At 36.5% G+C, this 26,297-nt stretch overlaps 1 protein-coding gene and 1 pseudogene across 1 annotated transcript in view; one reads left to right on the top strand and one right to left on the bottom strand.

The window, feature by feature from the left end:
- STAG1 (stromal antigen 1) overlaps window positions 1-26,297 on the top strand; it is a 342,007-nt gene that overhangs the window by 12,163 nt on the left and 303,547 nt on the right. The window lies entirely within an intron of this gene.
- On the bottom strand, window positions 21,627-21,719 carry LOC123630960 (annotated as a pseudogene).

The following is a 26,297-nucleotide window of genomic DNA, read 5'->3' as shown; positions in this document are numbered from 1 at the left end:
TTGAGCCCAGGAGTTTGAGGTTGCAGTGAGCTATGATGATGCCACTGCACTCAGGGTAACAGAGACTGTTTTATAAAAAATAAAAAAAAAATACATAAAGATACAGGGTGTTGCTTTGTGGCTCAGACTGGAGTGTAGTGTCAAGAACACAACTCACTGCAAACTCCAAGTCCTAGGCTCAAGCAGTTCTTTTGTCTCAGCCTTCTGAGTAGCTGGGAGTACAAGGTGTGTGCTACCATGCCTGACTAATTTTTATTTTTTGTAGAAACAGGGTCTCCCTATATTGTGCAGCCTGATCTTGAGCTCCTGGCCTCAAGCAGTTCTCCTGCCTTGGCTTTTCAAAGTGCTTGCATTATAGGTGTGAGCCACTGGGCCCAGCCAGCTGTGTGTCTTTGAGTCATTATTTCTCTGGACCTCAATTTCTTCATCTCTAAAATTAGTGTCTTGGACTAGATACCTGGTTTCCAAGATTCCTATAATTTTTTTAGTCCCTCTTGAAATAATCATGAAGTCAACTCTTAATCAGGTAATGCAATTTTTGCTTTGAAAGTCCTTAGTTTAGAAAGACCTAAGTGTACTATTTTACCTCTATGCCTTCCACCTGTTTATTAGAATAATTCATTCTTTCCTCTTATTGATAAGTGTCACAGACCAAGTACAGTGTTGATATTTAGATAGCATTTATAGTTTTTGGTGCCAAGTGTGGGTGTTTGCTTCTTCATTAATTTGATGAAAAAGATAGATTGGCAAGTATTTGTATATAATTTTATTCATTGAGTCATTCATCATGCATTTATTGAACATCAGCAGTGAGCCATACCTGTGGTTGTAAAGACATTAAAGCACAGTTCTTGTTTTCCTGAAGTACGGAGGGGGCACATCAATACTCAGAATTTAGGGCTGGACATGGTGGTTCATACCTGTAATGCCAGTACTTTGGGAGGCCAAGGCAGGAGGATTGCTTGAGGCCAGGAATTCGAGGCTGCAGTTAGCTACGATTGTGCTACTGCACTATAGCCTGGGTGAGAGTGAGACCCTGTCTCTTCAAAAAAGAAGAAGAAAAAAAACGAACTTATGTACCCTTCTTCAGAAATTCTTTCCTAATAGTCTTATTGCTCCCCCTCTCTCCCATCCAAGGTTGGTCTAAGTGCTCTCTCTGCCTTTGTGCTTTAGTAGTACACTGTGCCAGGACTGCCATGAATGGCTGTGGAATTGGTGCCCTGCATAAAGGTACCTGGCCAGGTGGAGGTGGAGGCTGAAATCCAGATTTTATTCTGCTTGACAAACTGTCCATTTGCTTTTTTCATATTTTCCTATTTTACTTGTCCAGAGGAGTTGGCCTTTTCTAATTTTTTTTTTTGTTTGTTTTTTTGAGACAGAGTCTTACTTCATTGCTTGGGCTAGAGTGCTGTGGCATCAGCCTAGCTCCCAGCAACCTCAATCTCCTGGGCTCAAGCGATCCTCCTGAGTAGCTGGGACAACAGGCATGCACCACCATGCCCAGCTAATTTTTTCTATTTTTAGTTGTGCTGCTAAGTTTTTCTGTTTTTAGTAGAGACGAGGGTCTCACTCTTGCTTGCTCAGCCTGGTCTTGAACTCCTGAGCTAAAGTGATCCTCCCGCCTTGGCCTCCCAGAGTGCTAGGATTACAGGCGTGAGCCACCACGCCCGGCCAGCGTTTTCTAATTCTTAAAAAAGAATCTGTGTGTGCCAGCAGATATCTACTCTGTGCATTAGTGTACCATTAACAACATTCTGTTGGGTTTTTTTTTTAATAGAGCACTTATTTATTTTTTTATTGATACATAATAATTGTACATATTCATGGATTACATGTTACATCTTGAAACAAGCACACAACATACAATGATCAAGTCAGGGTAACTGGAACAAGATTCACCTGAAACATTCATCATTGCTTTATGTTGGGAGCATTTGAAAACTTCTAGCTATTCTGAAATACAGTAAACTATCGTCAACTATAGTTTCCCCATTGTACCACTGAACATCAGAACAACGTCCTCCTATTAAACAGAATTACCCCTTCACCAACATCTCTTCATTACCCCATCCCACCACCCTGACCAGTCTCTAGTAGCCACCATTCTATTCACTATGTTGTGTTTTTTTTTGTAGTCATCTTTATAGTAGGTAATGAATGCCTTGAGGTGGTTTGTTGAAGTGAACAAATGCTTCCTGGAGGTGAATTATGTGAATTGTGAAAGAAAAGTGAAAGCCAGGCTACAGTGGGATGGTGGAGATGGGAATTCACGGAATTCACAATTCCAAGTGAGGGAACAGTATATGCAAAGAGTCAGAGCTATGATCTGGTATAGCCCTGTTGTTCTCATAGTGTGATCCTTGCTCCAGTGGTGTCAGCATTACCTGGAAACTTGTTAGACATGCAGATTCTTAGACCTCATCTTAGGCCTGCTGACTCAGAAATTATGGGGGTAGAGACTAGCAATCTGTGTTTCAATAGGTCCTTCAGGTGATTTTGATGCAGGCTGAAGTTTGAGAACCACTGCTATAGCCCACCTCTCTAAGTGTTACTTGAGTCTGTTTGAAGCATGGAGTGCCTGTGGAAGAGTAACTAAAATACACAGAGGTGTAAGTGGTGACCAGAGAGTGCCAAAAGTAAAGAGTTTGAACTTTGTCCTTAGGCTGGTGGCTGCACATTAGAATCCTATAGGAGCTTTAATGTTTGGGATTTGCCCCAGACCAACTGAACCCAAATTTCTGAGTTTTTTGATGCACAGTGAGAGTTGTGAACTATACAATTGACAGGACTTGGTTACAGATCTCAATAATGTACATGTTTATTGAAAATGTGTCAAATACTGTGTCGACTAGTTTACATGTGTGATAATTAAATGATGTAGTAATCTTATATAGTCATTATTCCCATTTCACAGGTAAGGTAGAGAGGTTAAGTACCTTTTCCCAACATTACATAGCTAGATAATGGTGGGTTTGAGTCCAGGTTTTTGTGACTCTGAGGACTAATCGAATCTCTTAAGCAATTAAAAAAAAAACCCTCGCCGGGCGCGGTGGCTCACGCCTATAATCCTAGCACTCTGGGAGGCCAAGGCGGGTGGATCGCTCGAGGTCAGGAGTTCGAGACCAGCTTGAGCAAGAGCGAGACCCCGTCTCTACTAAAAATAGAAAGAAATTATCTGGCCAACTAAAATATATATATAGAAAAAATTAGCCAGGCACGGTGGCGCATGCTTGTAGTCCCAGCTGCTGGGGAGGCTGAGGCAATAGAATCGCTTAAGCCCAGGAGTTTGAGGTTGCTGTGAGCTAGGCTGATGCCATGGCACTCACTCTAGCCCTGGCAACAGAGCGAGACTCTGTCTCAAATAAATAAATCAATAAATCAATAAATAAATCAATAAGGAAAAAAAAAACCCCTGAGGTTCATAAACTTGGATGGGAAAATAATCACCTCTTTATTTTCACTAACCTCTAACTGAAATCCTTCGATTATTTTACTTCTTTATTTTTCAATTTAAGAGATGTGATCTTGCTCTTTCGCCCAGGCTGGAGTGCAGTGGTATGGTCATAGCTCACTGTGGCCTCAGACTCCTCGGCTCAAGCGATCCTCCCACTTCAGCCTCCCGAGTAGCTGGGACTACAGGCATGCGCCACTATACCCGACTCATTTTTTTATTTTTATTTTTGTGGAGAGAGAGTCTCACTGTGTTGCCCAGGTTGGTCTAGAAGTCCTGGCCTCAAGGAATCCTCCTGCCTTGGCCTCTAAAAGTTCTGGGATTATAGGCATGAGCCATTGTTCCTGGCCTTCGAGTTTGTTTTTTTTTTAAAGGCTGGTCAAGTGAAGCAGTGGGAGCTGGCCTCAGTTTTGAATGTAGGCAACAAATCACTGTCGTATTAGCAATATCTCTTTTGTCACCAAGAGAAATTAGAAATATTTTCATATTACAGATGTTATAAATATCTCAAAATATAATTTCTCCTAATCAGTCCTTCAAAATTAGTCTAGTTGTTAAAGCCAACTTTTATTTACTGTGTTAAAGAAGCACATATTATAATATCCCTGGTTTGCTTTTTTAAATATATTGATAATTATATTTGAATATAATTAATTTCTCTTGTAAGCATGGTACCATTCACTGAGAAGGAAACTTTAGTGGATAGCTTGATGTATGGTAGATAGAAAATTAAAAATCAATTTTTTTTTTTTTTTTTTTTTTTGAGACAGAGTCTCACTCTGTTGCCCGGCTAGAGTGAGTGCCGTGGCGTTAGCCTAGCTCATAGCAACCTCAAACTCCTGGACTTAAGCGATCCTACTGCCTCAGCCTCCCGGGTAGCTGGGACTACAGGCATGCGCCACCATGCCCGGCTAATTTTTTCTATATATATTTTTAGTTGGCCAGATAATTTCTTTCTATTTTTAGTAGAGATGGGGTCTCGCTCTTGCTCAGGCCAGTCTCGAACTCCTGACCTTGAGCGATCCACCCGCCTCGGCCTCCCAGAGTGTTAGGATTACAGGCGTGAGCCACCGCGCCCAGCCTAAAAATCAATTTTTTTGCTTAACCCTCATAATAGAGATCCTTATAGAAGAGATAGTCTCTCTGGCCTTCCTGACCCCTCTTTTATTTCATTTGTTAACTAGAACCGAAACCTAAGTTCTTTGTTACATGTCAGCGTTATTAAATTAAAGTATACTTTGGGTTTAGAGTGTTTTTCTCTAAGCACATTCTGAAAAGTTAGGGAAGAAGAGAATATGCGTTATCTCAGCAGGCATTTTAGCTATCCTGGCTTTTGATACAGTGTTGTTCAGTAGAACTCTGTAATAATGGAAATGTTTTGATTGTGTTCTGTCCAATTTGGAAACTGTTAACCACAATGATGCAAAGAAACAAAGTAATATGAATAATAACTAACAGTACTTTTTATATGCTAGGTACTATTTTAAGCATTTTGCACATATTAACTCTTGTAAGTCTCAGTTTATAGATGAGGAAACACTTTCCAGAGGTTATATAACTAGTAATTAGCAGATCTGCGATTCAGATTATGGCAATCTGGTTTCCTTCATGCTCCCTTTATAATAAATTCATTTATAATTTTTCTTATACCCACAAGCATATACAGAATGGCTTCAGAAATAGGTTATTATAAGAAATTTTAGATAAATAATTTTGTTCTAATTATTAACTAAAAACTCTGCAGTACTTGATAGTTCATCTACCCTTTTTTATTTATTCTAATACTCAATTTTCTATTTTATTTCCTGTAAGCAAACTGGTATTAGATGTAGGAGGTATTTTTAATAATGAACACTGACATTGTTAAACAATAATTTAGATTTTTCTCCCCTCCAAAGTTAATTTAAAATTAGATTCTGAAATTGAGTAATATTATTTTGCTTACTGAAACAAATTGAAATAAAATTCTGAGGTCATTTTGTGAGGAGTCAGCTTTGGTCAATGGATATTTGGCTTTCCTCAGACAACATATTTGAATAATCTGTTTATACCTATTATGTTATGTTCCTAGAGGCCCAGAAGGGGGAAAACGTCTCTCTCAGACACAGACTTCCATTCTTAACCATATCCAGGCCAGGCTGGTGGTAGAATGAGATTAAAAGGGGCAAGAGAACTATCATTTCTCAAGTATCTGTTATAGACATTGTGTTTGGTTCTTTAAATGCATAGTCATCATTTGTTGAATATGAAGTGTTTATTAAGCCCTTCAAATGCTTTGGATTCACTGTATATGTCATCTAATCCTCACACAACTGTTCAGAGAACATGATGATGGCAAAGATATTTCACAGATGAGGGCCTAATAGAACTCTTGCTCTACTTTCTACTTCAAGGGGAAATGATCATAAATAATAGGTGGATAATGACATGGGGGTGGTGCTCAGGTTATCACTGGTGCCAGCTCACCTATTACTTAAGGTTGTCCAAGTTATAATTTGTTCATTTCATTTCAGTTATACGCTGGAAAATAAGGCCGACAAGGTATTTGTCCTCATGTGAGAGACAGTCAATAATCATGTAAACAGAATATCTGTGACAAGTGCTATGAAGGGAATAAATGAGATATTGTATTTGTAAACATATACTGTGATAAGGGAATAAATGAGATATTGTATTTGTAAACATATACTGTGATAAGTGCTATGAAAGGAATAAATGAGATATTGTAATGTATAATAATGCATACATACCCTAAATAGGGAGAGTCAGGAAAGACATCTCTGAGGTTGTGAAATTTAAGCTAAGACATGCACAGAACACAGACAAGAATGAGCTAGGCACAGGGACTAGCAAAGACGAAAAATCTTTTCAGCAGAAATGGCTGTGTTATCTAGGAACTGAAAGAAGGCCATGGTGACTAGAGGGACCATAATATAGGAAGAGTATAGTGGCATCACATGAGGTTAAAGAGAAAGGTAGGTAGAGTCTGGATTATGTAGAGTATGGTATGTTTGGGATAGGTAGGACTCTTAAGAATACAGATTTTATTATATAATTAGGACTCTTAAGGAGTACAGATCTTATTATAAGTGAAATGAGAAGCTATTGGAGAGTTTTAAGCAAAGGAACATTTAAAAACCATCTTTCTCACTCAGTGATTGTTACTTGGGAGTGATTTTGCTTCCCAGGGGAAATTTGGCAATGTCTGGAGGAGGTTTTTGGTTATCACAACTGGAGATGATAGGCATCAGTGCGTAGAGACCAGCAATGCTGCTCAACATTCTACAATGCACAGAAGAGCTCCCTACAGCAAAGAACTGTTGGCCCAAAATGTCAATAGTGCCAAGGTTGAGAACCCCTCTTCTAGCTGCTGTGTGAATATTGGATTGGGTGAGGGGGGCAGGATTGGAATGGAAGAGGGGGAATTGACAGATATAGTGACCATGGTTGTAATAGAGGTAATAGTGAGAAGTGTTCGATTCTGTTTGTGTTTTGAAGATAGAGTAGTAGACAACTGAGGGAAGAGATGAGTCAAGGATGATCTCCAGGTTTCTGACTAATAATGAAGTGAATAGTGGTGCCATCCTAAAGTAGGGAAGACCAGGAATGAAGGGCTCTGATTTTTAAATCTTATTTCATTAAATCTGAGTTGCCATTAATAGAAGATGCAACACTATTTTAGGGATGATAAGAAGGAAGCATATGTCTTATAATAGTCCTGTGCAGGCTATAATTGGTCACACCAGCCACTTATTGCTTTGAAATCTTTTATCCTCAGGGATTTGGCAATTCTGCCTTCATTTGCATTGCCTGGCACGTGACAGGCTGTCCTTTTGCATCTCAGTAACAAAACATAATACAGCTTCATCTACTGTTGATATGGCTGTTCGTATATCCCATACACCACTTAATTGTTGCTTTGTAAGAAAACATGGAATTGGGATTATTACTAACAGTAATGAATATTTGACTTGCTAATCCAATTTTTGTATATTGCTGCGTACATAGTAACTTTTCAATGCCAAATTGTAGAGTGATATTTTAAAAGACGTTTTAAAGTTAAACTCTTAAGTTTCCTGTATGATTGATTAAAAAAATGAAAAAGTTAAACTGAACATGCATGGAAACAACAATGTAAATAAGCTTAATTGATGACAATTGGTCAAGATAGAGCTTAGAAGTAAGAAATAATAATTTTGTCATAGGACTTTAAACCTATACGTACATAAATAATTTCTCCCCTAATTTTTGGTTATTAAAGAGTGGTAATATTGATGTGTGGGGTGACTGATTTGCTTACATTAAGATTTTTGGTAAAAGACTCATTAAGAAATTTGGAAGCTTCCTTAGTTGATTTAAAATACTGGAAAAAATATCATTGGATTTACATAGAAATGTTGAGGAACATCTCGATTTGCAATTATAATACTTTAAGCATTTGACTGCTTCCATTTGGAACCTTTTTAGTTCCCTTTAAAAAGGCAATTTGAATTGTCAGGCAGGAGCATTCCATTTTCTAAAATAAGAAATGTTACTTTACTATAGAAGACCTGTTCATGATTTTTTACATATGTTGAGCTTTTTAATTTTTTTTAACATAGACATTGATGGTCTCTTAACCTTATAGAGCTCTCTAGTCTTTTGACAACTCTTTTCTCCTATCACCTCCTCTTGCCTTTATTTTCTTATCTAGCTTAGAACTATATTCACCTCTAGAAATATGTTCAATTGCCTTGCATTTTTGTCTCTTCATTGCATCTATGTAACCAAAACCCAACACAGATCACTTTATCTTTCTGACTTCTGTGTACCTGCCTTTGAACTGCTGAGCACAGTTCAACAACCTTGCAGACTGGAACCACTAAGTACTCATGCTCTCCAATCTTAACTGGACCCTGAGCCTTACCTAGTAATACCCCTTTTGTTCCTAGTTGTTTTCTCATTCCTCATTGCAGTTATTTAAAAACTTGTACTTTCCTGTAGCCCCTTACCTCACCATTTCTCTTCTCTTTCTTTGTAGATAATCTCATCTATTCACTGAGAAACTCGAATTTAATTATTACTTTATTTTTGGAAGATGTCAAAAAATATTGAAGTAAGACCAGATAGAGATCACCTTGATACTTGCTATACCTATCCCTTGGAGGCATATAGCAAACTAATGTATAAATTTCAGGAGAAAATTTGAAAGATATGTCTTTGTGATCATTTTGATTGGATCTACCGTGGGCTAATTTTAGTATGAAATCACTTTTTTCAATTACAGTTAAGTTTTTGGAGTAGTTTTGTATTTTAAAATTTCAGATTAAAGGAAGTTCTGTTGTATAAAAGGAACCAAGTATGTTAACTTTTTAATTGTAGTCTGATATCAATATATGGAGTAAAGCGTACTGAATTTTTACCTGTGTAAACACCTCTCAGATGAAGATACAAAACATTTCTAGTACCCCAGAAGGTTCTCTGTGTTATCTCTCCCCTCTTACATTCCAACTTCTATAGCTATCCGTTAATTTTGTACTTTACTATCTAGTTTCTTTTGCTCAACATGATGTTTGTGATATTCCTCCATATTGGGGCATGTATTAAATGTCAGTAGTTCTCTTTTTATTGTTATATAGTATTACACTGTATGAGCATACTAAAATGTATTCATTCTTTTGTGTATGGACATTTGGGTTTTTTTCATTTTTTGGCTATTATAATAAAACTGCTGTGAACATTCTTGTTCAAGTCTTTTGGTGAACGTATGCCCTCATTTCTATCGTATACATGTACCTAGAGTGGAATTGGTGGATCATAGTGTAGTTCTTAATATCACTTTTATAATGGAACCAAATTATCTGTAAGCAATTTTATTCCTTTTGAAAAGAATATAAAAAGAGTATTAGATCTTTTTTTCTTTTTTCTTAATTTTTTTGGGGTGGGATCTTGCTATGTTGTTCAGGCTGGTCATGAAATTATGGGCTCAAACGATCTTCCCACTTCAACCTCTCAAGTAGCTAGGATTACAGGTGCATCGTTGTTATCTTTTTGCATATAAAATTTAGTTCTAAATTGAACTGTTTCTGTTAATACTTCCTTCAGTATTGTTTGTAAGTCTTCTGTTTCTTTCCTTTATCCAATTTTTGGATACTCTACTGTCTGTCCTGATCTCTTGTCTATAAGCTTATTTTATTGTATTAGAGGACTTTTTTCTGATGCTTATAAGACTGCAGAAAATAATCATTGGTTTTCCTAGCAGAAACTCAGGCTTTCTTGGAAATATTGGGTTGACCTTTTAGAGACTTTCAGTGTCTAATGAAGGAAATGCTGGATTTGGAGACGAATGACCTGGATTCTAACCCAGATTAGTTTATTTATTAGCAGCATGTCCTATTGTAAATTACTTTTACCTCACTGCCTCACTTGTATTGGGAATAAGTATGTATGTCCTTGTCATCTCAGAGGATTTTGGCTAGTTAATGTAACAGTGCTGTGTTAACTATGAAATATGAATATAAGCGGCTGTGTTTTGGGGAGGATATCTTGTACAGTTGCAGATTTCTAAGCAGCATTCATCCAGTTTGTAAAACAAAATAGAAGTTGGAGTTTTTGAGAGGCATGCAACAAGATAGAGTGTGTCTAGGGGAGGCTGACTGCCTGATGAGTCTGCTCCTAAGTGTCACATGAACTGATGAACTATGTACCAAACTCTGGTTCTCAGAGTTGATATGTTTAAAAATGAAATTTATTATTTATATCTAGAAGTGATTTTGGTTTTAGGTGGTTTCAAGTCTGAGGTATAAACGAGGTGTCAGATTATTGATACACGTTAGGAAATTACCTTTCAAATGCAATTTACTGCCTGTGCTAACCAATCAGTGCATTCATCCTCTTTTTGTAGGAAAATCTATATAAGACATGTAGTCTTAAGATTGACTAGTAAACCTGGAATGAGCACAAAACAAGTTGGAGCATTTTAGTCGTCAGTATTATTGAGCTCTAATAGCCTGATAAATCTATCTGTACTATAGCAGATCTGGGTCAGGACTTTCTCCAGGGACAGTGTGAAGACAAACTGCCAAATTTAATTTGTTTGAATACTCCTCACTATTCAAGTTAACTCGGTTTTAGTTTCATATAGTCACGGACAAGATGTGGTTCCTATTTCCTATGCCACCTTTTTTGGATTTCATGTATTCTTCATTCTACAGATGGTTTATCTTATGTTAGGTTCTTCCTAATTTAATTCTCAGTGTTAACTTTCATTTTAAAAGAACCCTTCATGTGTGTTCCATATACTGCCTCACTTGTGGATTGCATTTATCCTTGCAAAGTTTAGATATATTGAGATATATATTGCTTCTAGTGCTTCTAGTGCATCCTTGGTTCTGTATGTAGGAAGAATGTGGATTTTGTAGTCAAGCCTAGATTTCAGTATTGGTTCTGCCATGTATTTAGCTGTAAACTTCCATTTATCCATCATCCTAGAGGAATTGTAGTCCTGCTCTTCTCTGCCTTTCTGCTTTTCCTTCACAGGTATATTGAGGTATAATTTATGTAACATAAAATTCTCTCATTTTGAGTGTGCAATTCAGTGATTTTTAGTTAATTTGGAAAACTGTGCAACCATCACCACAATCTAGTTTCAGAATATTTCCATCACCCAGAAAAGAAAATCTGTGGCCATTTGCAGTCACTTTCCCATTTCCACTCCTAATCCCAATCTATTTTCTGTGTCCAGATTTGCCTTTTTTGGACATTTCATATAATTGGAATCACACAATATATGGTGTTTCTCTGTTTGTCTTTGATTTAAGGTTTAATGGTTTTGAGTATGATCTAAGTTACAGCATGTTTCAGTACCTTTTTTTTTTGTGAGACAGGATCTCGCTCTGTTGCCCAGGCTGGAGTGCAGTGGCATCATTATAGCTCACCACAACTTCAGATTCCTGAGTTCAAGTGATCCTCTTGCCTCAGCCTCCCAAGTAGCTGGGACCACAGGCATATGCTACCATGTCTGGCTAATTTTTTAAACAATTTTTTGTAGAGATTTGGTCTTGCTATGTTGCCCACTGGTCTCAAACTCCTGGCCTCAAGTGACTCAAGCCTTGGTCTCCCAGAGTTCTGGGATTTCAGTACTTTCTTTTTTATTGCAAAGAGTATTCCATTTTATTGTAAAGAATATCTATTGAATACCCTTCACAATAAAAATCCATTCACCACTTGATGGACATTTGAGTTTCTAATTTTTGGCTATTGTGAATAATGCTGCTGTGAACATTCATGTACAAGTTTTGGTGTAGACATATGTTTTCATTTCTCTTTGGTAGATACCTGGGAGTGGAATTGCTGGGTCATACATTAAATTTATATTTAACATTCTAAGAAACTACCAAACTGTTTTCCAAAATGGTTGTACTGTTTTATATTTCTGCCATCAATGTATGAGGGTTTCAGTTTGCCTCTTTGTATCTGAATATTTAGGATGTCTGTTTGATTAGATTTAAGTGTCACACATGATATTAGCTGCTACCGTAGAAGAAGAGTCATAGATAGCATCACAGGATTTTACTACTCCAGCTAGAAAAAAGTATTAAAATGACACGTATGTCACATGCAAAAATACAATGCTTAATGATTAAAAACCTAGATTTTTTTCGAGGTGAATGTGCTTGCTTAAAAGGTTTCCTTAAAGCAAGACAAAGCACTCCATAGAACATTGTCAAATTAATTACTTTGTAAGAAACTTAATTTGGAAAATTTCAGACATGCAGATGAAGACAACATAGTTTAGTGAACCCTCACATACCCCAGCTTTAAAATTAAGTCACTTTAGCTTTATTAGGTCATTAAATATGAAATGTCTGATTTCAAATCAAAAGTGTAGTTTATTATATCTCAAACAAGAAGCAGTATAATTAATCAAAGTATGCACCTAAACTGTCCACACAGTTTTGCTGTCTTAACGGTAGCTTGCTTATGCCAGCAGCAAAGAAGCTTGGAGAGCGAGTGGCGATGAAATCACAAAAGGCGTTTTCCATAGCTTGTTGAGAATTGACTGTTTTTCCTTGCAAGAAGTGATCTAAAGCTGGAATAAATGGTAGTCAGTTGGTGCAAGGTCTGGTGAACGTGGTGGATGACGGAGAGTTTCCAAGTCCAGCCTCTGTAGTTTGAGCAGAATTGTTTGTGCTACATGTGGTTGAGCATTGTCTTGCAAGAGGATTGGCCTGTCTCTGTTGACCAATCTTGGCTGCTTAATCTCAGGCATCCTCATCTTTTCATCCAGTTGGTTGCAGTAGAAATCTGCTGTAATTGATTGACAAGGTTTCATGAAGCTGTAGCAGAAAATACCAGCACTGCACCAAGAAACAGACACCATTAGTTTTTTTTGATGAATATTCAGTTTTGGACCATGTTTCGGCACTTCATCTTTATCCAGCCATTGTGCCGAACACCTGCGATTGTCAAAAAGAATCCATTTTTCATCACTTGTAACAATATGGTGTAGAAATGGTTCACCTTTATGCCATGACAGCAAAGAAAGGCAAGCTCTTAGATGGTTTTTCTTCTGATGCTCGTTTAATTGACACGGAATGCATCTGTCTGGCCTCTTTACGTTGATTTGTTTACAGTGGTCCAGTATGATTAGGATAGTAGCATCAAACTTTGCTTCTAATTCTCATGTATGTTGAGATGGAATCACTTCCACTACCGCTTTCAGCTCATCATTATCCACTTTGGCCTCAGGTCAGTCACGTGGCTAATTTTCAAGATTAAAATCACCACAACAGAACTCAAACCATCGAGGAACTGTGCATTCATTAAGCACATCCTTCCCAAACACTTTGTTGATATTTCTAGCTGTCTGCGCTGCATTTGTTCCTTGACAGAACTCATATTTGAAAATAACTTGAATATTTGACTTATCCATGGTTTCACAAAAAGTGCTCTAAAAAATTTTTGAAAGATAATGACAAGCCAAAACATGCATTTGAAAGACTGAGACTGTACCTTCACAATAAAAATAAAACAAGAAGTGTCAAAGTGAAATGTCAGGTATATCAACTGTCAAACTTAGTACTTAAGGAAATTGGACATTTCGTACTTAATAACCTAACTTTTTTTTTCTATACTCATACCCTCAACCGCATCTTCTCCATGTTGTTTTGAAGCAATTCCTGGACATCTTAAAGATAAATATATTGCCATTAGCATGCCTAAAGCCATTAATAACTCTTTGCTAAGAATTTATTACTTTTGAAAAGTGAGATACAGAAAGAAAAATTTAAATATCTACCTTTATTTAAAAATGGAAACATTTAAAGATAGGTTCCTGCCCTGAGAAATTGGGGTGCATTTATATAAAAACATGAGTCAGTGCGTGTGTGTTTTGTTTTGTTTTTTGTTTTTTTTTTAAAGAATTGTTCTCCTTTTTAGAGATTTTAGATCCTATGCCTTCCTCCCCTTCCCCAGGAAAAAAATCAACAAAATTTTGAGGATGTGGACACTGGGTTGTTTTCACTTGGTTCATTTACATGAAAATAGAGATCTTTGGAACATGGGCTGAGGTTGGAAGATTTTTGCTGCTTCTAAGTTGAATTCATTTTATTACTGCTTTAAGGAAATTATTTTTATCATTTTCATTGCAGTTCAATTGCTTTAAAAATTAAATTCTTAAATTTTACTTTCTATACATGATTCCTGATTTACATTATGGATTCTATTGGATATTCTCAGGTCCATGGTTTGTTTTCTGAAAACACTACAATTTTTTTCCATATTATGTAGAGTTATTTTCTCATCAGCACTAAAATGCTTGTAACACCAAAGCCAACAACTATTTATGGTAAATCTGCAGTTTAATTTTAGTTCTATGACTGATCTATATAGGCTACTCTGCTTTTTTTGAGCCTCAGTTCACATATGAAATGGGGACATTATAGTATCTGTTCTTTGATCACTTACCGTTATCCAAAAGATAAAACGAATAGGTTAAGGAAATTCATATGGATTTATTTTGGTGGGCATGTTGCTGTTGGGGCAGGTTAACAATGCTTTGTGGCTTTATGCTCTGTGTGTCTATAGAGCAAAGAGAAATGGTAAAACCGATGAAAACTGTTAAGTGCCTATTACGTACTATTTATTTATTTATTTATTGATTGATTGATTGATTGAGACAGAGTCTCGCTGTGTTGCCCAGGCTGGAGTGAGTGCCGTGGCGTCAACCTAGCTCACAGCAACCTCAGACTCCTCGGCTTAAGCGATCCTACTGCCTCAGCCTCCCAAGTAGCTGGGACTACAGGCATGCGCCACTATGCCTGGCTAATTTTTTCTATATAGATTTTTAGTTGGCCATATAATTTCTTTCTATTTTTAGTAGAGATGGGGTTTCGCTCTTGCTCAGGCTGGTCTCGAACACCTGACCTTGAGCAATCCACCCGCCTCGGCCTCCCAGAGTGCTAGGATTACAGGTGTGAGCCACCGCGCCTGGCCTTACAATTTATTTTGACAAGCCATTTACATAAATTCCCATTTAATCCCTATGACAGTGTTGCTATGTTGTTATTCTCATTCCTAACCAAAGCTTGGAAACGTGAAGTTATTTGCAGAAAGTATATATTGTTATTCTCACGTCATATGTGAGGAAACTAAGGCTTGGAAAATACTAGTAATTTTCAGAAAGTCTTACAACTAGTTAGTGCAGCTTTAAATGGAAAGTTTATGCTTCTTTCTCCTGTGGGCAGTTGTATACCAGGGAGAGAATGCACAGATGTTTTTACTTTTTTGTTTTTGTTTTTTTTAAAGCACTGAAATGTTAGAGGTTACTTTGGTTAGCTAATTAGAATATAGTTCTAATGTAGTAACATTTGTGGGTTTGCTCAGTAATTTATTTAGGCTTTACAAAAGAGTAAATAATCTTGTTATCTGTTATCTGCATGGGTGAATTGGGTTTATACGATACACATCCCAGAAACACATAGTAAAAGCTGTGTATCGAGGTTGTATTTTCAGAATTTGAGTCATTCAGGTACAAATGTCATCAATTTTGCTATATATACCTACTATCTTTACTATTATTCACTCAACAGTTTTTTAAATTGTCAATTTGCCCCCTGAATTCATTTTGGAAAGACACTGGAATATTACAGTAGGTGGGAAACTAATGTCACTTTCCATGAATGCAAAATAACTCTTTAAACAACTATTAGTATAAAAACTTTTGGGCCAGGTGTGGTAGCTCACACAGGTAATCCTAGTACTCTGAGAGGCTAAGGCAGGAGGATTGCTTGAGACTAGAAGTTCGAGACCAGCCCAAGCAAGAAACAGACTCCTGTCTTTACAAAAAAATAGAAAAATTAGCTAGGTGTGGTGGCTTGCACCTGTAGTCCCAGCTACTCAGGAAGCTGAGGCAGGAGGATCCCTTGAGTCCAGGAGTTTGAGGTTGCAGTGAGCTGTGATGAGGCCACTGCACTCCAGCTTTGGTGACAGAAAAAGCAAGACTCTGTCTCAAAAAGAAACAAAAAACCCAAAAATCTTTTGGTCAGTGTAGTACCTGAAACTATTCCTTAGCCACTGATAGTTTGCATTTTACTCATTTAAAAACTGAAATTTGGAAGATTTAACACTTACAGCTTTATCTTTTTCCAAGATAAAACAAACTGATAGAAAAATAAAGATTGAGCGAAGAAAGGTGCTGGCATTCATACTAAGCCAGAGCAAGAGCAGGACTAGGGCCAGAGCCGAGACCATTTGTGACCAGTCCAAAAAGTGACATGAACCATGACTCATACCAATTTGTATATACCTTTTTTAGCTACAGTAATTGTTTATACTGTTGAGTAGACTTTTCCCATTTATTTGCCTTTTGTAAAGAACTTTATTGTGAAATAAAACAAAGTGCATTAAACATAAATGTATTGCTTAAATAATTATTATAAAGTAAACACTGAAATTGTATCTGGATCAAGATCAGAACATTGACAACACCGTGGAAACACCCCCCACTGTGTGCTTCTTTGCATTACAATCGCTCTCTTTCCGCTAAAGGAACCATTATCCTGACTTTCTTGGTTTTAAAAAATATTTCTACCTCCTAAGTCTGTATCCCTAAATGTTGTGGTTTGGCTTTGTCTGTTTTTGAGCTTTATGTAGATGAAATCACACTATTTTTTGTGTTTTGTTTCCCTGGCTCAGTATTGTTTGTGAGATTCATCAATGTTGTGTGGACCTATACTTCATTTTTTATTAAATTGTGTGGTTATGCCACATTTATCCATTCTATTCTTGATGGGCATTAGATTATTTTCAGTTTGGGCCATTACAAATAATACTGGTAAAAGCACTCTTAACGCATTTTTAATGCACATATACAGCCTGGATATATATTTAGGAGTGAAATCTCCTGGTCCTAAGATGTATTGTTAGTAATATAAGGCCAAGTTGTTTTCCAAAGTGGTTTTACCAAACTTTTCTTCCACCAGCAGTATATGAGAGTTCTGTTTCTTTCATATTCTCCTCAGCACTTATTATTGTCAATCTTTTAAAATTGTAGCCATTTTTGATGGTTTTAATTTGCATTTTTCCTGGCCACTAATGAGGTTGAGCACCTTAGCCTTGGCCATTTTGATATCCTGTTCTGTAAAGTCATTCTTCTTTCATATATGGTGCCTTTTAAAATGGTATCATTTGGTACAGAAAAGTTCTTTACATGGTTACGTGTATAAGGTTTTTCCTTTATGCCTAGTGTTTTTTGTGTTCTGTTTTAAAAAAGCTTTTCTTGTTTGGAGGTCATGAAGTTATCCTCTGTATCACCTAGAACAACAGTCCCCAACCTTTTTGGCACCAAGGACTCGTTTCATGGAAGACAGTTTTTCCACGGGGTCGAGGATGGGTGGGGGGCTTGGGGAGAGGGAAGGTGGGGAGGTGGAGTTTAGGCCGTGATATGAGTGATGAGGAGCAGCTGTAAATATAGATGAAGAGATGAAGCTTCCCTAGCTTGCTCTTGCTCTCCGCTGTGTGGTCTGGTTCCTAAGTTTCATAGAAGACGTGGAAGACAATTTTTCAGAGGGAGGGGGGAGAGGAGGTAGAGCTCTATGGCCTAGTTCCTAACAGGCCACCAATGGTATGGGTCTATGGTCCATAGCCTGGGGGTTGGGAACTGCAGCTTTACAGCTTTCTGGTTAGAAGTCTTGCATATCTTTTGTTAAATTTATTCTTAGATACTTGATTTATTTTTATGCAGTTGTAAGTACTATCTTCAATGTTTTCCTTTTTTAAGTGTGCTTTCAGAAATTGTGATGCTTTAATCAGGAGTTGTATAAGAAAATTTTTTGTGGAAAAATTACATTCTAGCTTTAAGTCACATTGTCCAAAGCGTCTCCAATATTTAAAAAGCCAGCGAGTCCATCATGCTACACAAATTGATTGCTTTTGATGATGTCATTTCCCTTTTTGTTTTCAAAGAAGACTGGATAAAATGGTTATTGTATATTGAAATAAAAACATAATAACATGACCGGTTCACTTACTTCAGTTTGAGTACATTGTATTTTTTAGTATTTGGTGTTAATTTACATTTACGGTTTTAATTTTCATGAAAATAATTGCTTAGATAAAATGGTTTATTTAATATTTTTGAGGTTTAGATTTTTCTTCTTGGCAAACGTTACTTTGCATTAAGTAGTTTCTTTTGATCCATGATTAGAATGCGGGCAGTTGAGGGGGAAAGGGGGAGTGGTAATGACCTGAGTCAACATTAAAGTGAAAGACTGTATGGACCTTGCAACTTTATTGCAATGGATGTGAAGTATAAAGACTTGAAATCCTGGTACTGCAGAAAGGAAGCAAAATACAGTGTAGGCTTAATTCTGCATAGTGGTGTGTGTGAGAGAGACAGAAAAATGCTTATTTCTGAATTCTAGTACTAGAGCCCTGGAATTAGCACATTGTAATAAGAGTAAGGGGAGAAACAATTCAGAGAATAAAGGGAAAATGAAATAGCCTGGAGAAGGGAATGATAAAATGATATTTTAACAGCTTAGCTGCTGGAAAACCATTATAAATTCAGACTGTAATACTATATAAAAATTGATATTCAGAATAAGCATTTTTATATAAACTTAACACTGGAATTGTGTTTGGGTGAACTTTTCTGTGTCTTAAAAAACAGAATATCCAGAAAGAAAGGAAAAAGAACAAAATCTTAGCATAGTTCCGGGGCTATATATAGGCTAAGAATATGTATTGGTTTATGAACAAATTCTGTAATACTTCTCTGGAGTTCCCAAACCTTTCTTTGATTAGGGAAAAATTCATTTTAACTCACAGAAATAACTACAGTTCATCTATGTAAATGATACTGTAATCTCACTTCCCTATATTGTAAATTTGCTTCCATTAGGGTTAGTTATAAAGTAGGTAGAGTAAATATACACATGCTTAAAATAATTGTCAGAATTTACTACACTTCTCAAAGCTTCCTTGACTGGTAACTACAAATTACTTTTTAAGAGGATGGGAGGGGTGAACTAGGCACCTAACAATAGTGTAAATACCAATATAGTAAAAAGCAAAACTGTTTATTTCATATTAGTGTTTGGTAGTTAATATTGATTTCTCAGCATTGGCCTTTACTTTTTTTTCAAATTGAGGTGAAATTCAGATAACTTATATGTAACCATTTTTAAGTGTACAGTTTTGTACACTTTTAGGCAGTTGTGTTATTGTGCAACCACCTTCTCTCTCTAGTTTCTGAATGTTTTCAGTTGATATCAGAAGAACATCCTATATCCATTAGTAATCACTTCCTATTTGCCATGACACCTCCCTCCCCACCTGTCTCCTGGCAATCACTGATCTGCTTTTCTGTCTCTGTGGATTTGCTTGTTCTTCATGTTTCTTGTAAATAAAGTCATTTAATATGTATTGGGCTTCTTTCACTTAGCATGATGTTTTTGAGGTTCATCCAAGCTGTAGCATGTGTCATTCCTTTTGACGGCCAAATAATATTCCATTGTGTATACCACATTGTTTCATTGTACCTTATGGCTATTGTACCTTATGGCTACCTTAAATGCTGCTGTTAACATTTGTGTACAAATTCCTTTATGGACATATGTTTTCATTTCTCTTGAGTATATACTTAGGAGTGGAATTTTTTTTTTTAACGTTTTGAAGAACTGCCAAACTGTTCTGAATACCAGCTGTCACCAGTTTACATTTCCACCAGCAACGTATGAGAATTCCTATTGTTACACATCCTTGCCAACACTTGTTATTTTCCATTCATTTTGTTTTATAGCTATCTGCTATGGTTTGGATATGGTTTGCTTGTACCCCCCAAAACTCATATTGAAATTTGATCCCCAAATTTGGGGATGGAAGGTAAGTAGGAGGTGTTTGGGTTGTGGGGATGGATCTTTCATGAGTGGCTGGGTGCTGTTCCCACAATAGTGAGTGTATTCTTGCTCTTTGAAGACTGAATTAGTTCTTAAGGGAATGGATAGTTCCTCTGAAGTAGGTTTTTGGAAAGCCACAATGCTGCTTAGGTTTTCCCCTCTTCACATGTGTCCGCTTCCCCATTGACCTTCTCTGTCATGTTGTGATACAGCACAAAAGTCCTCTCCACAAGAGAGGGCCATGCCCTTGAACTTCTCAGCCTGTAGAACTATGAGCTAAATAAACCTCTTTTCTTTATAAATTAACCCAGTCCGGTATTCTAAGCAGCACAAAATGGACGAATACACCATCCTAAATGGGTATGAAGTAGTAGCTCATTGTTGTTTTGACTTGTACTCCCTTAATGACCACTGAAGTTGAATATTCTTTCATGTGCTTGTTTGTCTTTTGTATATCTTCTTTGGAAAAATGTCTTTTGAAGTCCACTGCCCATTTTTTAATTATTTGTCTTTTTGTTGTTTCGTTATAAGTTCTTTATCTATTTTGGATACTGCACTCTTGTCCAGCCAGATACATGATTTGCAAATATTTTCTCCCATTCTGTGAGTTGTCTTTTTTTTTGTTTTTTGAGACAGAGTCTCGCTTTGTTGCCCGGGCTAGAGTGAGTGCCGTGGCGTCAGCCTAGCTCACAGCAACCTCAAACTCCTGGGCTTCAGCGATCCTACTGCCTCAGCCTCCTGGGTAGCTAGGACTACAGGCATGTGCCACCATGCCTGGCTAATTTTTGCTATATATATTTAATATATATATATATATATATATTGCTATATATATATAGTTGGCCAGATAATTTCTTTCTATTTTTTTAGTAGAGACAGAGTCTTGCTCTTGCTCAGGCTGGTCTCGAACTCCTGACCTCGAGCGATCCACCCGCCTTGGCCTCCCAGAGTGCTAGGATTACAGGCGTGAGCCACCGGGCTGGCCTGTGAATTGTCTTTTAACTGTCTTGATAGTGTCCTTTGAAGCACAAAGCTTTTAAGTTTGATGAGGTTGTTTATTTAATTTTTCTTTAGGTGTGTTTTGAGTGTCATATCTAAGAAACCATTGCCAAATCCAAGGTCATAGGTTATCCCTATGTTTTCTTCTAAGTTTTATCATTTTAGCACTTATATTTAGGTTTTTGATCCCATTTTGAGTTTATTATTTATTTTTGAGGCAGTCTCACTGTTTTGTCTGTGCTAGAGTGCAGTGGCATCATCATGGCTCACTGCAACCTCAAACTTTTGGGCTCGAGTGATCTTGCTGCCTCAGCCTCCTGAGTAGCTGGGCCTAAAGGTGCACACCACCACACCTGACTAATTATTTCTTATTTTTTGGTAGAGATGGAGTCTCACTATGTGTTGCTCAGGCTGATCTCGAACTCCTGGCGTTAAGCAATCCTCTCGCCTCAGCCTCCCAAAATACTAGGATTACAGGTGTGAGCCACTGGGCCTGGCCAAGTTAATTTTTAATATGGTATGAGGTAGGTGTCCAACATCATTCTTTTGTGTGTGAATATCAAGTTATTCCAACACCATTTGTTGAAGAGACTGTTCCTCCCCCCATTAGTTTATTTGTACCCTTGTAAAAATACCAGTTTACTGTAGATGTATGAATTTATTTCTGGAATCTCAGTTCTGTTTCATTGCTCTATATTTCTGTCACTGTCCTGACTATTTTAGCTTTGTAGTATGTTTGAAATTGGAAAATTTGAGTCCTCCAATTTTGTTTTGGGTGTTTTTTTTTTTTTTTTTCACGTCAGACGGCTAATGAGCCGACGTCGTAATAAGATTTGAGGGAGGCATGCGTGTGAAAACCCAATCATCATACTTATGAACTACAAAAGGATTGGTTTTGGTTTTTCAATATTGTTTTAACTATTTGGGACCCCTTGCAGTTCCATATAAGTTTGAGAATTGGCTTTTCCATTTTTGCAAAAGAGGCTATTGAAATTTTGATAGAGATTGTATTGAATATGTAGGTTGCTTTGAAGAGTATTACCATTTAAGCAATATTAAATGATCTTTTAATCTGTGACTCTGGAATGTCTTTTGATTTAATTAGGTCTTAATTTCTTTTAGCAGTGTTTTGTAGTTTTCAGGTTATAAATCTTTAACTTTCTTGGTTAAGTTTATTTTTAGGTGTTTTAATTTTTGGATCGTAATGTAAATGGAATTATTTACTTAATTTCCTTTTTGGATTCATCATTATGTATAGAAACACAACTGATTTTTGAATTTTGATCTTGTACCCTGCCACTTTGCTCAATTTATTTATTAGCTTAGTGGGTTGTGTGTGTGTGTGTGTGTGTGTGTGTATTCTTTGGGATATCCTTTATATAGGAACATGTCACATGCAACTAAAGATAGTTACATGTCTTCCTTTCTCATATGGATGCGTTTTATTTCTTTTCTTACCTGGCTAGAACTTCCAGTATTATGTTGAACAGCAATATTGAAAGTGGGCATCCTAGTCTTTTTCCTGATCTTAGAGGGAAAGCTTTTAGTCATTCACCATTGAGCGTGATGTTAACTGTGGGCATTTTCATAAATGCCTTTTATCATGTTAAGGAAAATCCCTTCTATTCCCTTATAGTCCTAGTTTTCTGAATGGCTACTTTTGCTTGTTTGTCTTTTTCAGCATGAAAGGGTGTTGAACTTTGTCAAATGCTTTATTTGTGTGTATGTCTATTGAGACGATCATGTGGTATTTTTCCTTTGTTCTGTTAATGTGACGTATTACACTGGTTGATATTCTTATGGTGAACCACCCTTGCATTCTGGAATAAATCCCACTGGTCATGTGTATAATCTTTTAAATATGCTATTATATTTGGTTTGCTAATATTTTATGGGGGTTTTAAGTTCTATATTCATAAGGGATATTGGTCTGTAGTTTTCTTGAGGTTTTTTTGTCTGGCTTTGGTATCACTGTAATGCTGCTGTCATAGAATGTGTTAGGAAGTATTACTTCTTTTAATTTTTGGAAGAACTTGAACAGGATTAGTGTTAATTCCTTTTCAAATGTTTGGTAGAATTTACCAGTGAAGCTAACTGGTTATGGACTTTTCTTTGTTGGGAGGTTTTTGATTACCAATTCATTTTCTTATTATAGGTCTATTGAGATTTTTCTTGCTGAATTAGTTTTGGTAATTTCTGTGTTTCTGGGAATTTTTCCTTTTCATTTAGATATAATTTATGTATATCTGTTCATAGTATTCTCTTATAATCCTTTCCTTTTCTGTAAGATTGGTAGTGGTGTCCCCATTTTCATTTCTGATTTTAGTTATTTGCAGCTTTTTTTTTTAGCTAAAACTTTGCTAATTTTGTTGATCTCTTAAAGAATCACATTTTGGTTTTGTTGATTCTGTTGTTTTTCTATTCTATTTTGTTTATCTCTGCTCTAGTCTTTATTATTTACTTTTTTCTGCTTGCTTTGGGTTTAGTTTGCATTTCTTTTTATGATATCTTAAAGTGTAAAGTTAGGTTTTTGATTTGAGATCTTCTTTTGTAATGTAGGTGTTTACAGCTATAAATTTACCTCAGACAGCTGCTTTTGCTGCATCCCATAGATTTGGAATGTTGTGTTTTCATTTTCATTAGTCTCAAATTGTTTTCTAGTTGGCTTTATGATTTATTCTTTGACTCATTGCTTAAGGGTGGGTTATATTGTGAATTTTGCAGTTTTCCTTTAGTTATTGACTTTTAGTTTCATTTCATTGTGGTCAGAGAAAATATCTTGTAGATTCCAGTTTGTTTAGATTTATTAAGAGTTGTTTTGTTGCTTAACATATGGTCTGTCTTGGAGAATGTCCCACATGTACTTGAGAAGAATGCATGTTCTGTTGCTGTTGGGTGGAGTGTTCTAGATATGTCTGTTACATCTAGTTGTTTTGTTTTTTTAAAGACAGGGTCTCTCTGTTGCCCAGGCTGGAGTATGGTGGGATGATCATAGCTCACTGCAGCCTTGAACTCCTGGGTTCAAGCAATCCTCCTGCCTTAGCCTCCCTAGTAGCTGGGACTACAGGCGCGGGTATGCCACCACACATGGCTAATTTTTTTCTTTTCTTTTCTTTTTTTTTTTAAGAGATGAGGTCACACTGTATTGCCGAGACTGGTCTTGACCTCCTGGCCTCAAGCACTCCTTCTGCCACAGCCTCCAAAGTAGCTGGGGTTATAGGCACCAGCAGTCATGCCTGGGCCTTCTACTTGGTTTATAGTGTTGTTCAGGTTCTCTATCTTCTTACTGATATTCTGTCTAGATGTTCTAGCCATTATTGGAAGTGGGGTTTTGAAGCCTCCAAATGTTACTATTTGTTTTTTCTTTCTCAAATGTTACTGTTGAACTTTCTTTTCTCCTTTCAGTTCTCTCAGTGTTTGCACATACATTTTTAAGCTTTATTTTTCTGTGTGTAATTACTTATAGTAGTTCCATCTTCTTGATGAACTAATCCTGTTATTCAATATACACTGTTCTTCTTTGTCTTTTGTAACAATTTTTGACTTAAAATCTGTTTTGTGTACTGTTAATTTTGCTATCCTAGCTTTCTTTTGGATACTATTTGTATATATCTTTTTCCATCCTTTTATTTTCAAACTGTTTGAGTCTATAGTGAATCTCTTGTAAGCAACATACAGTTGGATTTTAAAAGAAAAGTCAATTATGCCAGTCTCAGCCTTGTAATTACTGAGTTTTTAAAGTAGTTTTCATTTAAAGTGATTACTGATAATGAGGAACTCTTGCTACTTTGTGTGTGGTCATTTTAAGTCTCTGTTCTGCTATCTTTGTGGTCAGCCAGTGACTTGTCAGGTTCTTTGGTGTCTGGGTCTAATAAAGAAAAAGAGAAAAAGTGTTGTGTCTTAAATTTCTTTGGTAGATGCTGCCTCGGAAGCCACTGTAGTCCAATCGGGTTGAAACAGTGGTCACTCTGTGCAGGTCCCTCAGTAATCCATCAAGCAGATCAAAACATACAAGCCTTAATTTTTCACAAGGTCCTCATTGCTCACCTGGACATCAGCAAGCTATACCAGGAAGGTGGGCTGCTGTCCCCATGAGTGCCTGACTGCTAGCTGGTGGATAGTAGCTGCTACACAAAATGGTGAAATTCACCAAAGTTAACCAGTGTCTTTCTTCATCCAGCCCACTCATGAACACTGCAGGTTTGACTAGACTCTAGAGTTTTGGAATAGTTGATTCTAATAGTTCTTGCCAGGTTTATAATTGTTTCAGTGGAAGGACTTTTTCTTGGACCTTTTTACTCAGCCATCTTCTATGATGTCACCTTAGCCTTTATTTTGATACATTGACATTTTATCAAAAAAGTTTCCTAGCCTAAAATCTGGATGAACTTGGATAAATGTGAATTTTAAGTTCAATTATAAGTGAATAATAACTGAATTTATGTTATATTTGTGGATTTAATTTAGTGATTTAAATTAATTTAATATCGATCAATATTTATTAGAAATAATTTTACAAGTAGTGAATTTTACTTCAAAAAATAAATATTAAAAAAACTAATTTTAAGTTTGACTCAGTAGTCAAAATCTAATTTAACTTGTACAGTGAAACTGGGGGGGCAAAGAAATAGCTCTTCATAACTTTATGATGTTAATTAACAGATTTGAAGTTTCAGTGACTATAAAGGGATTTGTAAAATGATTCTCTCAAATGATAGCTACCTTTTACTGAGTGATTGCGGTATTGCAAGAACACTGAAAGATTCATTAGATGATCTATTTTAATCCTCAGAGCATTCCTATAAGATAAGAATTATCTTTATCTTTTCAGTTGAGAAAACTGATACTCAGAGAGATTAAGTATATTTATATCTAGGGGGCATACCAGCTGTTAAGTGGCAGAGGTGGAAAGCAAGTTCAGGTCTTTCTGGCTCTTTTTATTTCACTGAGCTGCTTTTGATTATAGGGTACAGTGACTTCTGGGACTTATCTGAAAAGGTAGGGTAAGTACTGCTTACTCTGTAGAGTCTATTTTCCTATGATGAGATATTGAGTACTGATGTTTGCCATTGACATAGAGGTTCATACACACACACACACACACACACACACACACACACTCACACATTTGAGGATAGAATGGTGGTGTATCAGTTAAAGGTTAGATTTTAACCAAGAAGCAAAAAAATCAAGTATAAAAATCTGTTTTTACAAAAAGAGACTATTTTAATGTTTTTCCAGATAAATTGGATATTTAAAAAATAAAGGCAATATTTAAAGTTTTCTGAGGATACACTAACTCAAGCTTGGGATTTTTATTAATATGTCTACTTAAAATGTTTGAGATAGTACATATATGTCCTTTTAAGTTGTTTTTGAGAGACCATGTATTAATTTCTGCTAGTAATTCCATTATAAATGAACAGGATCATTGGTTCCTATATTCTATAGCTAGAAGGAAGGGACTT

This window comes from Lemur catta, chromosome 1, assembly GCF_020740605.2.
Source record: "Lemur catta isolate mLemCat1 chromosome 1, mLemCat1.pri, whole genome shotgun sequence".
In the NCBI taxonomy this organism is placed as follows: domain Eukaryota; kingdom Metazoa; phylum Chordata; class Mammalia; order Primates; family Lemuridae; genus Lemur; species Lemur catta.
This window is presented reverse-complemented; position numbering and strand designations above follow the sequence as displayed.